We start from the raw sequence: 16,812 nt of genomic DNA, 5'->3' as shown, positions 1-16,812 counted from the left end.
TTTTTGAATGATACTCTTCAAATGTGATATTAATAGCCAAATTAAGTTGATCGCAAATATTTAAATAGTTTTCCATATTTTCATAACTATTTTGCTTCTTGTAAACTTTATGTGCTTTTTGTTTACGTTTTCTTGGGTTTTTTATTTGCCTGGATATTTTGATGAACTTGACTTCTTCGTCTTTTTACCGTTACTTCACTTCTTCGCGTATTATTTTAAACTAGCTGATTCGTGGACGCCGTGGCGCCCATTGTAGTTGGTTTTGTGAAGATTTGAGAGTTAAATTTCTTATTTTCAACGGATTATAACAATTTTGCAAATTTTTGATTGTGCTATTTTGCAAACAAAAGACGCTAACTAATTTTTTGATATCGATTAATATCTAATTCTGATACACACATAAACATGTCACTAAATAATCGTTCCATAAACTTGCTGAAATGCTCCATAAACTACGTTGCCTTCAGATTAATTGTCCTATTCATATTTTTATGAAATAGAGGAGCATAGTGATGATCAAACCAATAGAATTTTATTTTGAAACCTTTTGTTAGAAGCATCTAGAGGAAGCTTGCCCGTCGCTACGCTCATGTAAGGTAGCCACCATCCTTTCAAGACTTGTCTTGTATGCAGCTCCACTTAATAGCAAGATCAATTTGAGCTACCGATATGAATTCACTATATCGCTGTATGAAGGGCCAAAAACGGAGGGGTGGACCCGTAAGTAGAGACACTTACGCGAAATCCACGGGAATTTAAGAATCTCCTTCCAACGATACGCTCCAACAAATCGAATAACACAATTCGCAATACTTATTAAGCTTCCTACTGGATGGTTTGTTAAGAAGGGCGCGTCAATCGCCCTGAAACTGTTGGAGTAGAATTCACACCACCACAATCGAATCGGTAGGATAAAGAAAATGATAGTGTTTATTCTCTCCTAGACTCCAGCTGTCAATCATACCATCGTCCAGTTTCAGTTTGAATGATACCCTGATGCTCCCTCCCAACCCAGTATGTATTTATATAATGAAAATATATGCAATGGAGAAATTAAATATATCAGAATATTAAAATATGACATAATGAAATACATGGATAATATAGTTGCTACTGCAATGAAGAAGTATTTAACATATAATAAGATGCAGCTCTATACCTCCTCAGCTCACAATGGCAGGTGGATGCACCACTGAAATGTATAGGATATATAAGGCAATTAAATATATTTTGCTCGAATGGTACTAACAATAATGCTAAGAATTGTGATGAATAACTAACAGACGAAAAATATAATCTTATTTAATGTTGTTATTTCCTCTGCTTCATCAGCTTCATATTAATTTAGATGACTTGCTTGGGTAACTGAAATATTAAGCTAATAGTAATAGTGTATCATGCAATGTTTAATTTATATAATATATGTAGTGAAATGCAAAATATAAAAAAAAATAAACAAGTTTTGTTATTTATAAATCATTGGTCGTGGTATGATTGAACTCAACTTTACATATTTAATTAATCCACAATTTAAATAAAGAATCAATTTGCTACATAATCGAGGATATTTGAGCATACAAGATTTATAAAAAAAAGTATCAATGAATAATTCTTGAAAGAGCAAAATTCTGCAAAAGTAAAACAAATTAAAAACATTGGCCTAATGTATGATGATATTCAATTTATTCTCTGGGTAGTCCAAATTCTGAAAACCATAGATCACATTATATAATAATAAAATAAATTGTAAATAACAATGATTTGCTATTTGATACACCTTCTGGTCCATCAGTATCTGCAGGACAACTGATATATGATATAATGAGATTTTAAATATGTGAAATAAAAATAATTTACAAGTCATGCAATATATAAAATATAATGAATGTCAAATAAACAAGTATTACAAAATACACATAAGCTCGATTTGAGTTAACCGCAGTACATATAACTGATTACAATTTTTGATATTTGATTGGAATTGAACAAACTCTTTATTATGCACCATGGAATGGTTTAACGCAATATGGAATGCTTTTAAAAATATTGGTAAAATTTAATAAAGAATCAATAGTCAGAAATATAGAGGTTATTTGGACAGTTAACAGTTTTCATGCAATTGTAATCATGCATTACAATGTTTTTGTATTTTCTGAACGAAGGCTGATAAAAGTGAATCATTATAATATTAATTTAAAAATGTTCCATCATCGAAGAGCTGAGAATATACTTAAAGATTTAAATCAATAAATCCAGCCTAAACGGAGGACTCGTGAACACAATAAGTTCCCTCTTCACTCATATTCCGAATCTGATTAAATAAGTATTTACAAGTATACACATAAATATATCAACAAGTAATGTAATTTTGTCTCCTGGAAAGGAAAAATAGAATGGTTAATTGCACTATAAACGGTATGCATACATTAGAGAAAATCAAACAATGTTGCTTTGCTTCTTCCAGTTTGTTTTGCTCCTGTTTTAAATATTTATCATTGAATATATAACAATAATATAATAGGACTCGGGATCAATTCAAACTCAAACTCCACGGCGGCGTCCCCCACACAAGAACAAGCCTCTACCACCAACGAGCCTCCAAACCTGGAAACAAAAACGCCACGAAAAAGCGCCCATTCCCTCATTCAATTCTACTCTTACACGACGTTAATAAAAAAAATAATAAGATTCTCTTCAATTGGTCGCGTCGCGTCCATTCCGGGCGCAGCCCAAGACGGGACTTTTCTTTTTCTAGTCACTCTGTGCACCAAAGCAATGCACATAGTAAACCCCTAACAATAGATCAGCGCCGTTCAAATCAAATTATCGTGCCTAGGACACAAAACACTTTCGTTCGAAAACACTTTTTTATGCAAGCGAACCAATCACACACGTATAAACGTGCGGGAGGCAGAGTGCCAGCGCTAATCCAGCCAATGCAGCTGAAAAATATCATAAAATAAACAGCGTAAGATTAAATTAAAATCACTTACCATAATTCCTCGTAATCCAAATAGTCCAGTAAACGTAACTTACCCTAGATACTCAATTCGCTTCCATTCCATACATTCATTCTCACGTTTTTCACTTTTCCATACATAAAACTCGCAGTCATACAATCACACAGAATGCCTTATATCTGTATTCCTAAGCTCCAGCCTAGATAAGTTGGTTCCACTGAGAGTGTTCTCTTTGTCTGATACACGTACTTCCCCTCTCGTTATCTCGGCCCTCTCCGCTCCAGAATCTCTACGCAGCGCAAGCACCGCTAGAACCATTCGAACACTGCTTTTTTTTTTATTCTCTTTTTTACCACTGCACACGCCAAATAACAGCGCCTTCCAAGTAACCATGGATCAATCACACTACCACTGTGAGCATATTTTTCTTTTCTGTGTTATTCTTACTATTTCGACCCTCCTCGCACTGCGGAAACTTCTTAGCCTGAGCACTCTTTTCTGTATTGGTGGAAACGATTTTTTTGTTCATTCGCTTCCTCCACACTTCACTTGCTGTAGATTTTACACTCTCTATTCGTGTGTGTGCGTATGAACGTTGTAAATCACTCACTTCGTTTTTTCCTATTTTCCCCTCCTTTGAGAAAATTCTATCGCCGTCAAAATGGCGCCCGAAAATTTTTGAAAATTTCACCAATTTGTAGCAAAATAAACACTTCACAGGTTATCCACTGCTGCCTTCTTCCGTCAAGAAGGAAATTTTGCCTCCCTACATATTCTTTGAGCCACTGGGTGGCACCAGCCAGAGACCTCACAAAAAAGAAAAAACGTGCATAAGTACGCTCGTTCCCGCACTGTGCAACACTTTTATTTTTTCAATTACTGGCCGTGAATTAAATGTCTTCCTCGCTGTGGTAGCAAAACACTTCCACTTCTTCTGCAAATAAAATTTTGCCAATTTTCACCAAATAGCACTGTTTTCACTTGATTGAACCCGGCGAAATCGTAATGTTCAAGAGAGATTTCCCGATGCGTTCGCGTTGCTCGACTACCAGACACCGAATGTAAATATGCTAATAAAGATCATGTGTCAAATAAGCTGTCCATGCATAATATGCTTGCCCGTCGCTACGCTCATCTAACTAAAAAAAAAAAAAACATGGGCAGGACAATAAATCTGAGGGCTTCGAGGTAATTGAGCGTTTCTTATTTATGGAGCAATTATTCACATTAAACGCTGCAAAAACCTTTTTCCAAAGGCATTGCATCGATGTTTAGCGAAATCTAATTAATTAAAGATGGAAAAAACTCCTACTGGATCGTCGAACGGCAAACTTGCAATCATTACTCAACCATTTGGTGAGAAATTTCAAATGCTTTGGAAAGTTAAAACTTGTTATTTTAATCAGCACCAGAACTTTTGAAATTCGTCAATAAATATATGTGTTATGATTTTTAAAAAGTTCGGCGTCTTTTCACAAAATCTGCTATTTAAAAAAAAACGAAGGACACGAAAAAAAAAAGCGTTTCTATGACCAAAAATTACGATTGGGTCTGCCAGAGTGTTGTGGTCCATACAAAATTTTAGACTTCCAATACAAAGGATCAAAAATAACCAATTTAAGCGTTACGTAATTTGCGAATGAAACCTATGGTACTTCGTATCAAAAACAAAAAAACGTTCCTACGGCCAGGAAAAGGAATTTTTAAGATTTTTACTCCAAAGTAGGCTTTAAACATTCCTACACTGATTTGATCTGTCGCATGATGGGTTTTAATTCAATTCGTATTCTGACCACTTCCCCTTCGAACCCGGATCATGTCCGGGTATGGCCAATGTGATCCTGGACACTTAATAGGGCTACCATTGAACTACGGCCAGAAAAAAGCGTTTTAAATATGTTGACTCCAAAAATGCTTAAAATTTTCCTAAAAAAAATAAAAAAAAAAATTAATGAAAAAAAAAAAATAAATAAAAAATAAAAAAAAAATAGAATAAAAAAAAAACAATATAAAAAATAAAAAAAAATGAACGATAAAAAAATATTAAAAATAAAAAAAATAATATTTAAAAAAAAATAAAATATTTCAAATAAAAAAAAATAAAAATAAAAAAAATAAAAAATAAAAAAAATGTTCTAAATAAAAAATATTCAAAATTTAAAAATATTAAAAATATAAAAATATTAGAAAAAAAAAATTTTAAAATAAAATAAAATATTTCAAAAATATAAACAATTTTATGGTCTGTTATCTGTGATCTTTCTGCGTCTGTTTCAATTGTCTAGGTGCATTACGGAGGGACGCTGGGCTTTTATATAATATATATTAACTAGCTGAGTGTGCCCGGCCTTGCTCGGGATTCAATATTAGCTTGAGTTTACGCACCAATTAAAAAAAGGATGCTATATTTTACGTAGCCCCCCCTTTATCTAAGGGGCCACCCCTTATGACCTCCACATGCCAACATGGTTCCATTTGCTTGATTAGTTCTCGAGTTATGCAGAAATTTCTGTTTAGTTTGTATGGGAGCCCCCTCTTACAGAGGAGGGAGGGGTCTCAAACCATCATAAGAACCTTCACCGGCCCCAAAAACCCCTGCATACACATTTTCACACCGATCGGTTCAGTAGTTTCTGAGTCTATACACAGCAAAAAAATAATTTTGATATCACGTCAAAGTGGATGCACTACAATCATGTCGAAAATATGGTGTAATATTACTTGCTAAAAAGGACAAAATTATCATTAATACAATGCATGAACTGCCATTACGCTGCTTTTACTGCATTTGTTTATTTATGTGGTCATAAAAATTACATGAAATTTTCGACATGATTGTAGCATAGATGTAACTCTAAGACCACTGGGTCCCGAAGAAAATCATTATTATTTTTGGCTCACTCAGTACCAGAACAACGGTCCCAAGCAGTCCCAAGCTATTTCACTCACCCCTGCATGTTCTGCATGAATCCACACACCCCTGATGTTATCTGTCAAACTTTCATAGCGAATCAAAACAAACATAGTGTAGTAATAGAATTTCAACTAGAATAGGGTACGTTAATCGTTTGCTTGGGACCAATAGGCTACTAAAGTGGTGAGCCTATTTAAAATCGTTAGTTTCGTATTGATTGTTGATTGTAGTGCATCCACTTTGATGTGATATCAAAATTATTTTTTTGCTGTGTAAGGGTCAGACAGACAGACAGACAGACAGAAATTCATTTTTATATATATAGATAGATAGATAGATAGATAATATATTATAGAATATATGAGTTGCACGTGCATTGCTTGGCGGAAAGTACACCGAAACAAAAATATGTGTTTCGCCTGCAACTTGCACTTCCGCCCACACATGCTCAAATTCTTTGAATTTTGTAGTCGTGATGATTTGAAACAGCAACTAGAACTCCACCCCCTCTTGTTTTTTTTCCCAGATCATTGATAATTGCGGTCACTGATATAAACATTGTAATTGCTACCAAAAACCTCTTCACTTCTTACACCTTCATCCCAACTAGTTTCATTGGCTAGAATTATGGTATAAGAACAACTTAGAATTTTGCTTTGAATCTCGTTAGTCTTAGCAGCGCCTCTCATTCGATTAAAGTTTTTACAATATGTATATAGAGATTTCATTCGTCGTATAAGGGTTAAGTGAAGAGCTTGATGGACGTTGAACTAACGTAAAATTAGAATTATTTCTATTAAATATATTTACCATTCCTGTCCGGAATTCGTCAAGTTTAGTGAAACGTCGTGATCCTTGCACAGCAAAAAAATAATTTTGATATCACATCAAAGTGGATGCACTTTAATTGTGCCAAAAATGCGGTGTAATATTACTTGCCAAAAAGGACAAAATTTTCGTTAATACGTATGAACTGACATTACGCTGATTTTACTGCATTTGTTTATTTTTGTGGCTTTAAAAATTACATTAGATTTTCGACATGATTGAAGTGCATCCTCATGGATGCAATATTAAAATTTATTTTTTGCGGTGTAGATGTTTCCAATCTTCCGTTGATTGCGATTGCACTTCGAGAAATTTTAAAAACTCGCAAACCCATCATGCGCATTTTTCATGCTTCTTAAAAATAAAACAAATGGTTTAAGGATCACACAAATTTTTTATCCCGAAAAATGAGTATGAATTTAATAAGCAAGATCACGGTTCAATTTTCAGTCTTCATTTCCTCACTCTGCACTCTTTCGTCTGCCACGATTTTTTTTAACACAAAATTTACTAAGTTGATATTAGATGCATATCGTGAATTGGTGATTAGATCGTAAAATTGAGGCACAGAGAATATGTTCAATTTAGATTTAGATCGAGATTTAGATTTAGACTAAATTTGACAATTTTAGAACAGTAAGTTCTAAACATCTAATATATAGATGAAGCGACTGCAGTCTAGAATTTAATTTAAGTTTGCCATGAGTTTTTTTTTAATAAAAAGATCGTTCTCTTCTTTGTAGTCGCTATAACAGACTGGTCGATCTTTTTACTTTGCTCTATTCCTCCCAAGAATAGCTTCTTCTGTAACACGTCAAACATGGCAAAATTTTCATAACTCATAACGACGAACGTTACACAGCTGAGTTTGACTACAATGATCACCTGCGTAATGCTGCTGCCAACTGAGCACGCTGTCTCTGGAGATACCCAAACCCAAGTACAACAGTTTGTTCGCTTCGATCCAAAATGTCAGTTTCATTTGCGACGGAGATGGTTACCACAAATTTGGTAAGACCCTGAAGGACGTGGACATCGGAGGCTCTCTGAGTAGCTTCACCATCTTTCGGACGTTCCACTGCAGTTGTTCCGTTAGGCTGACTACAACATTGATCACCAAATTTTCAACCGCTGTGCAATGGTGTAAGCACGCCATCCCGAAAGTACCAGCATGTAACTCTCTTGGATCCCAAATGGCCTTCTTCAGGGCCACTATATTTCTACGCTATAGAATTTCTTTTAAGATCTCTAGATGGTGGGTAAAACAGGTTCACAAAATTGAAATATTTTTGAGGCATGGAGAGAAAGAACAGTGTTCGGAAAATCACTATCAGATTTATGTCATTGAGTCTTCGTGAGAGTAGCAGACGTCAATTAGTAGCACGTTTATGCATTTCGTGTTACATCTCCATCCACTGAAGCAAATATAACAGCATTATCAACAAATAGCGCAAAAATAAAAGGAGCGCCAAAAGGCAACAACGATTAGTACCTATTCGTTCCGTACCGTTCGAAAAAAAAACAACAAACGGTCCTTTTCAGGGCCACCATTTGAAAAACAAAAGACCCTTTTCAGGGTCAACAACTAACAAACAAACGACCCTTTTCAGGGCCACAAATTCAAATACAGAAGGCGTTAAGATAATAGATTTTCGAATAATTAAAAAATAAGAGCAAACACGTTTATTCCGACCACTCACGACCTTTACGATACATATTTTTTACATCTTAGGTGTAAATTATTCATCACCTATTTCTCTTACCATCGGCCTATACTTCCTGAAATAGGTAAGTAGTAATATCATCATTTTTTTTTCATCAGCTACACGGTAGCCGTCCCAAACGATCAAAAGGACACCAGAAAAAAAAAACAAATAACGGCCCTTCTCAGGGCTGCCATTCGAGAAAACAACCGACCCTTTTCAGGGCCACCAATTCAAAAACGGAAAGATTTAAGATAATAGATTATCGATCAATGTTTTCAAGTACAAAAAACGATGCGTATTACTACTACAAATTCTGGATAGTGGACTATATAGAGAAGGAGCGGAACCAGATACTGGAAGCCTCGGAACCAATGCCATTGTGTCTATATGACAATGGAATTATCTCAAATAGTCGTCCATGTCCATATCCTACGATTTAACATGCAGTATGATTAATTTGCCATAAATATGAATATGGCCTAAAGCACTAGATTTCATGATCCCAGGAACCGATCTCAATTTGGCCATGTGTCACAGGATTCACGTCAAACTGTTTTCATTGGGCATATCTTGCCTATTAGTCGTGAGCGGTTTTCTTGAATATGATTATACCTTACCATACCATACCGTATTACGGAATCTATTAAACCGAATTCCTGAGCCCCGGAACCGTTGCCAATGTGGTCATATTCAAAGGAATTACACCAAATAACCTTTATTGACCATATCTTATCATGCTAATATGATTTGATATGCAACATAATTATTATATCGCGAATATAACTGTGAGGTTCACGACCCCCGAAACTGATGTCGATGTGGCCATATGTCATCATATACACTAAAACGTGATTTCATTGCTCATATCTTGTAATTTTGGAATCATTTGACATGTAACATGGTATGGTAACCTCAATGCAATTATATCTTTTTCCAATTACTTATTTGTTAGGCGCCAATGTCCAAAAAGACCCTACGGAGCCGAGAACCATTCAATAATGTAATGATTACATTAAAGTATGAAGATGGACAAAGCTTATAAGTTGTTCTTATACATACTTCATTAGAAAGCGAATTCATCCATGCCATCAGCTCCCTTGCTTCTTCCAATTGATTTTCATTCAGCAGCGCCCGCCGCTTAGCCTCCTCTTCGTCCTTTATCCGCTTCTTCTCGGTATAATCCACTATCCAGAATTTGTAGTAGTAATACGCATCGTTTTTGCATTTGAAAATAGGCGACTGCTGTTTCTTAGTAGCGCTTGCTTCCTCTCAACTGTTCTTCCACATCCATCACCACCACCTCTTCTTCCAGGACCTTAACCGCTTCCTCGTTGGCTGCGGCGATGCACCTCCAGTCACACTGGGAGAGTTCTAAGAGGGTGGTACCTATGTCAAAAGTTAATTCAACTATTCCCCTTAATTAAAAATCCAAGTTTATGAAAATCTAATGGGGCATTACTGAGAACGAGTTTTTTGAAAAACAAAATCGTTCTGGTACTTTACGGGTTACGAGAAAGTTGGTGCTAACCGTCGTTCTACCGAAACACAACAACCCCACTCACATTTATCATCAACGGAGGAACTTTCCCGTTCAGATTTCCTCCACCGATCCTGACACGTGAGTGCGTAGACTGTTTTCTTAGACAGTCCAATCCATAGTTACTCTATCTATTGGCGTTGACGGCACCGTCGAAAAATAGTCTCTTCTAGAAAAGATTGACAGTTTCTTATGGGATTTTTCGGTGGAGTGAAAGGATAGTACGAAGTCCGCCATGTTTCACGCACAGTATGACGTTTGCTTATGGATTATACCATAGGAGTAAAGAGCTACAGAGTCGCCATTAACGCCAATTCATCTACAAAAAAAACAAAACAAAATGTAAAAATCGAACGACGCCAAAATGTGAAGAATCGAAACAACCAAAATTTACTGGAAAAGCTTTTTTTTCCTTTATTAGTGAGACTTTCAGCCGTGGGCTGGTTCGCCTCTGAGAGGAAAGCTTTAATTTTACGAAAACAACATTTATTTCAGGGCCAATATAAACGGAAATCATTATATGATTTATTAGTGTTTCTATCCAAGTATTACTTAGGATACAAATGGTTTGGATGAACACGTCGTTAAACAAATTAACCATAACACATTTATTAAGGAAGATTTAGGAACCCGCATAAACGCGAACCATAACTTGACCTTACCAAAAATTGTTAAAAATGGTTTATAATCCCATTAAAGTTTCAACCTTATGTAATATGATTTTTTAGAACTGGACCTTACAAATAATAGGTTGTTAAGAACCATTACCATTCATAATTCTTGATATCTCCATACATTTTCAGAAAGGGAGCTGTATTAGATCCTTTTTATGAATGGTTTGAGAGCATTAATGGTAATGGTTATGGAAGTCAGTAAGGTCAATATATGGTTTTATAATATTGGTCAATTTTATGTGGAATATATCGTGAAAACCACATGGCGCAATATCGATCTCTTCTGCGCTTCTGTTTGGACGCCTGCTCGGCTTTCTCGACCACAGTCCGAATTGCATCCACCATTGATCTCCCTTTCCGGAATCCGAACTGCCTCTCCGACAATCCGTGCTCAGCTCACTCTCCGTGCATTTTGTCAGCCTGTTTGGGATGATCCTCTCCAAGAGTTTTCCGGGTGTATACAGTAGGCATATAGGCTTTTACGATGCCGGATCCCCCGGCGGTTTTCGTTTCGGCAGCAACACTAGCTTCTGTATCTATCACCTGTCAGAGAAGTGACCTTCGTCCAGGCATTTCTGCAGCACCATCATGAACATGGCAAAGTAGTACCAACACCTTCAACGGTGGTGGTGTTGGTGTTGAGCATTGCACCCCGGACTGGTGTGTGTGTGTTGGAGTTGGTACTAAAACTAGCGCCGATTGCAGGTGGCGCAGATGTCGACGAGGGGATCGTCGAAGAGGAACAAAACCGTTGGTTTACCTCCGGTTGGTTCACATGGTTGATATTGGCAGATTTGGCCAACGCTCTGTCGGAGAACAGTGTGATCATAGAGGTAACTCTAAGACTAGAAGGTCTCGAAATAACGTGCTCAACTTTTTGGCTCAGCTCTGGTACTCTCTCCGGTCCCAAGCTAATCGATTCACCCCTCGAAACATAGGAAAAACCAATAACCCCTCATTTTATCTGACAAACTTTCATAGCGAATCAAAACAAACAGTGCGTAGTACTAGAATTTCGACTAGAATGGGGTACGTTAATCGTTTGCTTGGGACCAATAGGCTAGTCAAGTAGTGAGCCAATTTAAAATCGTTAGTTTCGTATTGATTGTTAGTGTGATCGCGGACGGGTAGGATCCCTGGTACGGATAAGTACGGAGCAGGGGTTGAAACGGTTAACGTTTTTACTACACTCGCTTCATTGTCGTTCGCGAAAGTCTGTTTGAATTTAATTTATACTCTCGTGCTCTACCGTCGTCTCTCTTACACTACACAAACGGTAGAACAACATTCGAGCAAAAAGAAAATTATCAAATAACTATGATATGACATGGGTGATTTCGTTCTAATTCCTCAACTTGGTGTAAATTAAGCCATTTCTGTTCAGAAATGTTATTACTAGGACATCGTTGCTTGCTATTTTTAGAATTCACATAAGCACAACAACAACAGCTCTTATTATGAGAAAAACTAAAATACATGCATTCGTGGCGGTTTTCGGCGATAGTGTCGTATGACAGAGCCTGTCATATGACATTGTAGTTTGGTACTGTAATTTGATAGCTTATTTTGCAAGTGTCGGAAGCAAAGGCAGTCGATTATCACAGAAAATGTGTCGACCTCGGTGTCAGCTACACAGAAAAAAAAAAGTTGTTGAATATTACATCCAAACATGCACAGTTTTTTTTTTTTTTTTTTCCTTTATTAGAGAGATTTTTAGCCTAAGGCTAGTTCATCTCTTTTAAAAATTACACAAAAGAATTGGGACCTCAAAAGGAGGATCCCAATCTTGGCAAGTGGGCATTTAGCTTAATTATATAAAATATTGTAAAAACACTACCAAAAGGGCCAACGAATTCAAAAGCACAAACAGAAAACACTCAAATGTTGTAAAAGAGATTCACCTCCTTCAGGAAGGCGATGAGGGCGTCTGCTGCCGGGGACTCGTCGCCAAGCAGACTTCGTATGCTGGTTTCCTGCAGACCGAAGGCAACCCGAAGGTCCTCGAGCTCCACACAGTTGATGAGGATGTGTTCTACGGAGGCTGGCACTCCGCAGGTTTCGCAGGTTCTCCGGAACGGTGTTCCTCCGAAATTATGGGAGGCCCTAAGCTGCACAGAGGTCATTCCGCCGGTTGTGCAATATTACGTTGTACGATGTACAACGATTTTGCGAACAAAATTACATCTATTGATGTAATATTGTATCTGCTTTTTGCTATTACATAATTTTTTCGTACATCAGCTTGAATTACGTTGATCGATATTACATTTTTTTTGCTGTGTACGGTGACTGCTTACAAGACTGATACCATAGAGGTAACTCTAAGACCACTGGGTCCCGAAGAAAATCATTATTATTTTTGGCTCACTCAGTACCAGAACAACGGTCCCAAGCAGTCCCAAGCTATTTCACTCACCCCTGCATGTTCTGCATGAATCCACACACCCCTGATGTTATCTGTCAAACTTTCATAGCGAATCAAAACAAACATAGTGTAGTAATAGAATTTCAACTAGAATAGGGTACGTTAATCGTTTGCTTGGGACCAATAGGCTAGTCAAGTGGTGAGCCAATTTAAAATCGTTAGTTTCGTATTGATTGTTGCTGATACGGAGACGAATAAATGAAATAAAACACACCGATGTGCTCGGCCGTCCTGTCATGGCGGAGGCATGACTACTGATATATTGTTTATTTGTATTCGTTTGTATAGTAGCTACAGTGGGTACACACTTAGAAATTATTACCGTATTCGGTAATTTTTTACCGAACTTTCAACAGCTGAACGTTCGGTAATCCGTTCGGTAAACGAAATAACTACCGAACGATCGGTAAACAGATTTTTGGATTATTTGTCAAAATGACCGAACAATTCGGTGATTTTCTACAGAACAATTCGGTAGCTATTACCGAACTTCCGTAAAACGAGAACGAAATATTTTATTTAAATTATACTACTTTTTTCGATTCATTTATATTGAATTATCTTTTTACAATAATAGTTATTTGATTGTTTTTGTTGAGAAAATTTTGTCAGGGGGGTTTGGTGCAATATTTGAAACGGATAATGGCTGGATGAAAATAGCGAGCAGGAGATACCCAGCATATGGGGCAATCGTTTGTGCCCTCCAAGAATGGTCTTCTGACAAATAGAACGGGTGACATTGTATTTTGGATGGTAAAAATTTCTTCGGTCTATAAAATAGTAATTGTTAAATGTTTGTTGTAAAATACTTCTGTTTATAATACTGTACCTGGTTCCATTCATCAGCACTTTAAGTTAGTTTATCCTCGAAGCACGGTTCACTTATAAATAAAGTTTCTTCACGGTTTGACAGTTTGTACAAACCGAAGTTCGGTAATCTGATTTATGTTTTACGGTTTGTTCGGTGATTTTTTTACCTAACTCGGCGATTATCTCATTTTACAGTTCGTACTGTAATTTTTTTACAGAGTTCGTCACTTAAAAAATCAGACCACCGTTATTTCGGTAAAACTTTACCGAATATTGGTAATTTTTTTATGATTTACCGAAAAATCTGTAATAATTTTCGTTTACCGATTATTTTCGGTAAAAAATTACCGAACAAGCCAAACGTAGCTGAGTGTGTAGGGTAGTTGTACACGTAGATGACGTTGCACAAACACAGTGTAACCAACAATCAATACGAAACTAACGATTTTAAATTGGCTCACCACTTGACTAGCCTATTGGTCCCAAGCAAACGATTAACGTACCCTATTATAGTCGAAATTCTAGTACTACGCAATGTTTGTTTTGATTCGCTATGAAAGTTTGACAGATAAAATAAGGGGTTATTGGTTTTTCCTATGTTTCGAGGGGTGAATCATTAGCTTGGGACCGAAGAGAGTACCAGAGCTGAGCCAAAAAGTTGAGCACGTTATTTCGGGACCTTCTAGTCTTAGAGTTACCTCTATGGTGTAACCATAGAGATAACTCTAAGACCACTGGGTCCCGAAGAAAATCATTATTATTTTTGGCTCACTCAGTACCAGAACAACGGTCCCAAGCAGTCCCAAGCTATTTCACTCACCCCTGCATGTTCTGCATGAATCCACACACCCCTGATGTTATCTGTCAAACTTTCATAGCGAATCAAAACAAACATAGTGTAGTAATAGAATTTCAACTAGAATAGGGTACGTTAATCGTTTGCTTGGGACCAATAGGCTACTAAAGTGGTGAGCCAATTTAAAATCGTTAGTTTCGTATTGATTGTTGGTGTAACCGTGTAACGGCGTCTCCCTTCCGAATTCTACCTCGAACCCGGGAGCCTTGGCGCGTGGGGTCTAGAGAGCGCGATTTAATTTCTTGGGTGTGGTGTACCGAGCAAAGCCATCTATCGTTAGAAGCAATGCGGTGCAACTATCCAATCTGCACAAATAGCCGTCGAACGGCTTTCTATACACACATTCTTCTGACCTAACGTTTGAACTCTATAGGCAAGAAAAACGCACCGCGATACTAAATACACTTATGGTTGGTAAGCTCCAACCGGTATTATCCTCGGATTAAATCCCGATCAAGAATGTCTGGCTGGTTGAATGTCGACATCAGAGTTAATAAACACGATTCTAAGCAAACATTTGGCATATCATCCGAACAGGGTCGGTATTAAAAGTTAATTTACGTTGAAGCTTATAGTACGTTCAGACTACAGAGTTATAACATGTTATAGCGCTATCTTGATGGTGGTTTCTGTGTTGCAATTAGTTGACAACCGTTATAACATGTTATAACTCTCCAGTCTGGACAGCGTTTTACCACCATTAAGTACTAACTTTTCGCACTCCCGCCTCTTCTACGGTTCAAGTCAAAGTGCCGAGTAGAAGTTCCAGAAACCCTCAGATAGGTGTGACTTGAGCGGTCATTGTGACCGGAAGTACGTCAAATTACCAAAGTAATTCAACGACCTTTGAAACGACAATTCTCATCGTCATTCTCTAAAAATCATTCCATCTCTTTCCTTATCATGCAATTTCAATACACTAACTTGCTCAAATCTTTAGACTTGAAATGATCTTTATTTCTAGTTTTTGGTTGGTTGGTATGAATTTTCAAGTGACCGGTAAAAAAAAGAACCATAGAGGCACAATGAAATACATGTAACCATACAATAGAATTTATTGTATTTAAAATAAATCATATAGTCTGCAACAATAAAATAACCACAGCTATATTGTTTTCACAATAGAATCTATGGTGAATGGGGAGATCTACAATAGAACAAGGGGGTTGTCATGTATCTTAACCATAAGAAAAATCACTTTTTCCCGCCCAAATAAAAATTTACCATACAAAAACAATAGAACCTATTGTTACAATACAATAAAACCTATTGTAGCAACAATAAATGTTATTGTCAAAAACAATAAAAATACAATAGAACTTATTGTTATGTACAATATAATCTATTTTTAATGAGACATTAACAATAGAAAAAGGGTGTTTAGTTACCGTAATCATAAAAAATCATTTTTTTCTCGAACAAATTTGATCTTATTACAATACATTTTATTGTTTTTTTACCATTAATTGTCTTGTTGTTCTATTATTGAAAATTCTTAATAAATGGGACGTATTGTAAATCTATTATAACAAAAATATTTTAGGATTTCTTGTACAATATACGTACAATAAGATCGATTGTTGGCAATAGATTTTTATGTAATTGTATTTTATGTTATGGTAATTGTATGGTTATTTTTTTCCGGGGACACAAATGCGTCTTTTCGACTTGAGTTCATTTAAAATTTTAATTACCTATTATTTACAGTTCCTATTAAACGGGACCGTTTAGCGAACACCCACCTTGGTGCGATTGGTTTGTTTGAAATTGGGAAAAAAAGGTGCTACTTAGGGGAACTAGGGACATTAAGGACACCATAAGGATTTTGCCAAGTTTGATAGGAATCAAAATATCGTTATGTGATATTTACTACACACTTTTGTTACTAAGCAACAGTTGCACATTGATGCAAATTTTAAAAAACAATTTGAAAATTTGTTACATTACATTGACATCGTAAAGCTAGCGGGGCAAAATGGACACCCCTACGGGGCAGTATGGACACCTTAAAGTCTACCCCAACGGGGGAAGATATTTTATCGTTAGTTTTTTATTGTTTTAATGTAGGGTAAGGAGGGGCATAGTGAGCAGGTGGGGTATAG

The sequence above is a fragment of the Ochlerotatus camptorhynchus genome, unplaced genomic scaffold, assembly GCF_037179485.1.
Source record: "Ochlerotatus camptorhynchus isolate MF236.1 unplaced genomic scaffold, CSIRO-AGI_Acam_v1.1 ptg000085l, whole genome shotgun sequence".
NCBI lineage: Eukaryota > Metazoa > Arthropoda > Insecta > Diptera > Culicidae > Ochlerotatus > Ochlerotatus camptorhynchus.
Note: the sequence above shows the minus strand (reverse complement) of the source record.